Source organism: Oncorhynchus gorbuscha, unplaced genomic scaffold (genome assembly GCF_021184085.1).
Source record: "Oncorhynchus gorbuscha isolate QuinsamMale2020 ecotype Even-year unplaced genomic scaffold, OgorEven_v1.0 Un_scaffold_1006, whole genome shotgun sequence".
Classification (NCBI taxonomy): Eukaryota; Metazoa; Chordata; class Actinopteri; order Salmoniformes; family Salmonidae; genus Oncorhynchus; species Oncorhynchus gorbuscha.
Genome location: NW_025745921.1, coordinates 168,607 through 175,000, shown reverse-complemented (window position 1 = coordinate 175,000; position 6,394 = coordinate 168,607).

Sequence of the window (6,394 nt, the reverse complement as noted above, 5' to 3'; positions counted from 1 at the left end):
TTGTCATACTTTGTTTTACCTCCAAACTGAAGAAAAAAAAACACAACATTTGAAGACAGAAGGGCTGCAGATTTGTTGCAATAAATAAATTATATCTTATTCCTTCACAAGGAGTTACACTGTGTCCTGATAGTAACCTGGTCCCAGACCTGTTTGTGCCAGTCTGTGTCATGACAAAGTTAATTGTCCTGATATCCTGGTCCCATGTTTGTGCCAGTCTGTGTCACAAGGAGTTACACTGTGTCCTGATAGTAACCTGGTCCCAGACCTGTTTGTGCCAGTCTGTGTCATGACAAGGAGTTACACTGTCCTGATAGTAACCTGGTCCCAGACCTGTTTGTGCCAGTCTGTGTCAGACAAGGAGTTAACTGTGTCCTGATAGTAACCTGGTCCCAGACCTGTTTGTGCCAGTCTGTGTCATGACAAGGAGTTACACTGTGTCCTGATAGTAACCTGGTCCCAGACCTGTTTGTGCCAGTCTGTGTCACGACAAGGAGTTACACTGGAGTTACACTGTGTCCTGATAGTAACCTGGTCCCAGACCTGTTTGTGCCAGTCTGTGTCACGACAAGGAGTTACACTGTGTCCTGATAGTAACCTGGTCCCAGACCTGTTTGTGCCAGTCTGTGTCATGACAAGGAGTTACACTGTGTCCTGATAGTAACCTGGTCCCAGACCTGTTTGTGCCAGTCTGTGTCATGACAAGGAGTTACACTGTGTCCTGATAGTAACCTGGTCCCAGACCTGTTTGTGCCAGTCTGTGTCACGACAAGGAGTGGCATGATGACACAAACAGACTGGTACCCAGGCTATACTGAAAGGGGACTGATGGCACCAGGTACACACCAATATAACACTATTTGATTCCTGAGGTCATTTGATACCTAATTAAAGAAGGGAGTGAAACACCTTGACTTCTAGCCTGGTCTCAGATCAGTCTGTGCTCTTGTCTACTCCCTCTCTGTCATTGTCAAGCCAAACAAATGAGTGCCAGGGCGTTGTCATGACGGCACAAACAGACTGGTACCCAGGCTACCTGTTATTCCGAGTGCCTGTGTAAGTTTAGCTTGCAGGTGATGTGCCAAACAGAGAGGTCTCTTTGAATGACGGACCTCCTCACCAATCTCTCTCTCGGTACCAATCTTTTATAGTGCTGATCGTGAACTGAAATGATGTTAAAGTCAACACTCGTGTCGCTATTTGAAGCTGACTTCCTTGTTGCCCTAATGGCTGTGGACTCCAATGGTGTGTTATGTTAGTGGGCCGACCAGGGTTGGGCTCAATTCCATTTCAATCCCAGTCGATTCAGGAAGTACACTGAAATTCCTATTCTCTTCGATGCTTTTCAACGAGGAACATGTTGAATTGGAACTTGGTTTACGTTCTGAATTGACGGAATGGAATTGACCCCAAGCCTGGAGTCTTGGGCCATGTCTCAGGGTCAACGTCTTGGTACACCACAGTCCCTTTATCCACTACTAGTGTACAGACAGATGGTGTGTATGTATAAATGGGTTTGTTCATGCTGGCTGTACTGAAAGCACCCAAATCCTACCGTTGCTGTTCCTGTGTGACATCATCATGTTCCAGGTTCCTTCCAGCAGGTTTTGGGTTCCATTTATTTTACTATTCAGTCAATTCAGAGAGTCGATTTGAAATTTGAGTTTTGTTTCCTGGATGGACAGAACTGATAGGGAATTGACCCCCGACCCTGCAAACAATAGTCCATTTGTACAGGGGCCCCCTGGTGGTTGTTGTAGAATGTCTTAGTTCAGTCTGAGTTTTCCTTCCAAACGTGGTTGTGAACAAGGAAAACAGAAAGGGACGGCGTTTCCCCCACAATGCTGTCCGACAGCCATGTTTCATAGGAGGAGTTTAGGTTCCATAGTGTTGTCTTCTGTTATCTGTTCTCTCATTGTATCATATTGTACAAATCATTATTATTGGGTTCTAACTTGCATTATATTTTTTTCTACCTACATTTTAAAAGAGTTCGTAAACTATAGGAATTGTACAAAAAGTACTTTAATAGATATTGTTTATTAAAGAAAGGAACTGTTAGTGGAAAAAAATGATTATTTGCCAAACTCCTTTTTTCAATTCTAGAATATGATGATTTTCACGGAGTTCTAGAACGGGTTCCGTTGGTTCCATTTACGATGTAAACATTCCTTATTTCCTCTGTTTTGGTCTCAGAGCACCAGACACTATAAAGAACTACGCAGTGAATGAAACAATGCATTACTCACTGAGCACAGACGTCAGTTCAACATCTATTCCACGTTGGTTCAACGTCATTTTGTTGATTCAACCAGTGAACAGGCCATTGGGTCTTCTGTTGAAAAACAGAATGACTTCATATTGTATGGACTTTACATTGGTGGGAGGGGAGGGGAGGCGATTTTGATATTTGCATTTTTCTGTTCTGGAAATGTGTTTACCAGAATGTTAGTATTTTTTGACCGGAGGAAAAACCATAGTGTGTATTTAGATGTCTACAACAATGTTCATACAATATTCCATCACTACCAACAACCCCCTGTGTTTTGTAGCATGGCAAAATAATAAAATAAAAAAATGGAACTAAGTGTTGTCTCTGGGTTGTTTTTCTATTTGTGTCATAATTATCATTGATAGTTTATTGTATTGCTTCGGTTTATCTTGTATTTCTTTAGCTCTCACACACTGGACTGAAGTAAGGAGACTGACCCCTGGTGGTAATGGAGGGGACATGCAGTCCCTCCTGGACTGTACTGAAGTAAGGAGAGTGACCCCTGGTGGTAATGGAGGGGACATGCAGTCCCTCCTGGACTGTACTGAAGTAAGGAGAGTGACCCCTGGTGGTAATGGAGGGGACATGCAGTCCCTCCTGGACTGTACTGAAGTAAGGAGACTGACCCCTGGTGGTAATGGAGGGGACATGCAGTCCCTCCTGGACTGTACTGAAGTAAGGAGAGTGACCCCTGGTGGTAATGGAGGGGACATGCAGTCCCTCCTGGACTGTACTGAAGTAAGGAGAGTGACCCCTGGTGGTAATGGAGGGGACATGCAGTGCAACTGTCTCCCTGGTGACGGCAATAAGAGTCATTGATATGGACAGACTTCATTCTGAGTAATAAAGTGCAACAAGGAAGAATTGTGTGAAACAAAAATGCTTTCGGGAGAACTGGACTGGCTGGTCTTACCGTACACGAGGAGGACGTTGTGTAGAGGTGGTCTTACCGTACACGAGGAGGACGTTGTGTAGAGGTGGTCTTACCGTACACGAGGAGGACGTTGTGTAGAGGTGGTCTTACCGTACACGAGGAGGACGTTGTGTAGAGGTGGTCTTACCGTACACGAGGAGGACGTTGTGTCGAGGTGGTCTTACCGTACACGAGGAGGACGTTGTGTAGAGGTGGTCTACACGAGGAGGACGTTGTGTAGAGGTGGTCTTACCGTACACAAGGAGGACGTTGTGTAGAGGTGGTCTACACGAGGAGGACGTTGTGTAGAGGTGGTCTACACGAGGAGGACGTTGTGTAGAGGTGGTCTTACCGTACACGAGGAGGACGTTGTGTAGAGGTGGTCTTACCGTACACGAGGAGGACGTTGTGTAGAGGTGGTCTTACCGTACACGAGGAGGACGTTGTGTAGAGGTGGTCTTACCGTACACGAGGAGGACGTTGTGTAGAGGTGGTCTTACCGTACACGAGGAGGACGTTGTGTAGAGGTGGTCTACACGAGGAGGACGTTGTGTAGAGGTGGTCTTACCGTACACAAGGAGGACGTTGTGTAGAGGTGGTCTACACGAGGAGGACGTTGTGTAGAGGTGGTCTACACGAGGAGGACGTTGTGTAGAGGTGGTCTTACCGTACACGAGGAGGACGTTGTGTAGAGGTGGTCTTACTTGTGTAGAGGTGGTCTACACAAGGAGGACGTTGTGTAGAGGTGGTCTTACCGTACACGAGGAGGATGTTGTTTAGAGGTGGTCTTACCGGAGGAGGATGTTGTGTAGAGGTGGTCTTACCGTACACGAGGAGGACGTTGTGTAGAGGTGGTCTACACGAGGAGGATGTTGTGTAGAGGTGGTCTTACCGTACACAAGGAGGACGTTGTTTAGAGGTGGTCTTACCGTACACGAGGAGGATGTTGTTTAGAGGTGGTCTTACCGTACACGAGGAGGACGTTGTGTAGAGGTGGTCTTACCGTACACGAGGAGGACGTTGTGTAGAGGTGGTCTACACGAGGAGGACGTTGTGTAGAGGTAGTCTTACCGTACACGAGGAGGACGTTGTGTAGAGGTGGTCTACACGAGGAGGATGTTGTGTAGAGGTGGTCTACACAAGGAGGACGTTGTGTAGAGGTGGTCTTACCGTACACGAGGAGGATGTTGTTTAGAGGTGGTCTTACAGTACACGAGGAGGATGTTGTGTAGAGGTGGTCTTACCGTACACGAGGAGGACGTTGTGTAGAGGTGGTCTACACGAGGAGGATGTTGTGTAGAGGTGGTCTTACCGTACACAAGGAGGACGTTGTTTAGAGGTGGTCTTACCGTACACGAGGAGGATGTTGTTTAGAGGTGGTCTTACCGTACACGAGGAGGACGTTGTGTAGAGGTGGTCTACACAAGGAGGATGTTGTGTAGAGGTGGTCTTACCGTACACAAGGAGGACGTTGTGTAGAGGTGGTCTTACCGTACACGAGGAGGATGTTGTTTAGAGGTGGTCTACACGAGGAGGACGTTGTGTAGAGGTGGTCTACACGAGGAGGATGTTGTGTAGAGGTGGTCTTACCGTACACGAGGAGGATGTTGATTAGAGGTGGTCTTACCGTACATGAGGAGGACGTTGTGTAGAGGTGGTCTTACCGTACACAAGGAGGACGTTGTGTAGAGGTGGTCTTACCGTACACGAGGAGGACGTTGTGTAGAGGTGGTCTTACCGTACACGAGGAGGACGTTGTGGAGAGGTGGTCTTACCGTACACAAGGAGGATGTTGTTTAGAGATGGTCTTACCGTACACGAGGAGGACGTTGTGGAGAGGTGGTCTTACCGTACACGAGGAGGACGTTGTGTAGAGGTGGTCTTACCGTACACAAGGAGGACGTTGTGTAGAGGTGGTCTTACCGTACACGAGGAGGATGTTGTTTAGAGGTGGTCTACACTAGGAGGACGTTGTGTAGAGGTGGTCTACACGAGGAGGATGTTGTGTAGAGGTGGTCTTACCATACACGAGGAGGATGTTGATTAGAGGTGGTCTTACCGTACATGAGGAGGACGTTGTGTAGAGGTGGTCTTACCGTACACGAGGAGGACGTTGTGTAGAGGTGGTCTACACGAGGAGGACGTTGTGTAGAGGTGGTCTACAGGAGGACGTTGTGAGAGGTGGTCTTACCGGACACAAGGAGGACGTTGTGTAGAGGTGGTCTTACCGTACACGAGGAGGACGTTGTGTAGAGGTGGTCTTACCGTACACTGAGGAGGACGTTGTGGAGAGGTGGTCTTACCGTACACGAGGAGGACGTTGTGGAGAGGTGGTCTTACCGTACACAAGGAGGACGTTGTGTAGAGGTGGTCTTACCGGGATAACGAGGAGGATGTTGTGTACAGGTGGTCTACACGAGGAGGACGTTGTGTAGAGGTGGTCTTACCGTACACGAGGAGGACGTTGTGTAGAGGTGGTCTACACTAGGAGGACATTGTGTAGAGGTGGTCTTACCGTACACAAGGAGGACGTTGTGTAGAGGTGGTCTTACCGTACACAAGGAGGACGTTGTGTAGAGGTGGTCTTACCGTACACAAGGAGGACGTTGTTTAGAGGTGGTCTACACTCGTCTCTAATCCCTGCAGGAGAGACCTCTTCACTGGACCAGGATAAGGTGCAGGAGAGACCTCTTCACTGGGCAGGGATAAGGTGCAGGAGAGACCTCTTCACTGGACAGGGATAAGGTGCAGGAGAGACCTCTTCACTGGACAGGGATAAGGTGCAGGAGAGACCTCTTCACTGGACCAGGATAAGGAGCAGGAGAGACCTCTTCACTGGACCAGGATAAGGTGCAGGAGAGACCTCTTCACTGGACAGGGATAAGGTGCAGGAGAGACCTCTTCACTGGACAGGGATAAGGAGCAGGAGAGACCTCTTCACTGGACAGGGATAAGGTGCAGGAGAGACCTCTTCACTGGACAGGAATAAGGTGCAGGAGAGATCTCTTCACTGGACCAGGATAAGGTGCAGGAGAGACCTCTTCACTGGACCAGGATAAGGTGCAGGAGAGACCTCTTCACTGGACAGGGATAAGGTGCAGGAGAGACCTCTTCACTGGACAGGGATAAGGAGCAGGAGAGACCTCTTCACTGGACAGGGATAAGGTGCAGGAGAGACCTCTTCACTGGACAGGGATAAGGTGCAGGAG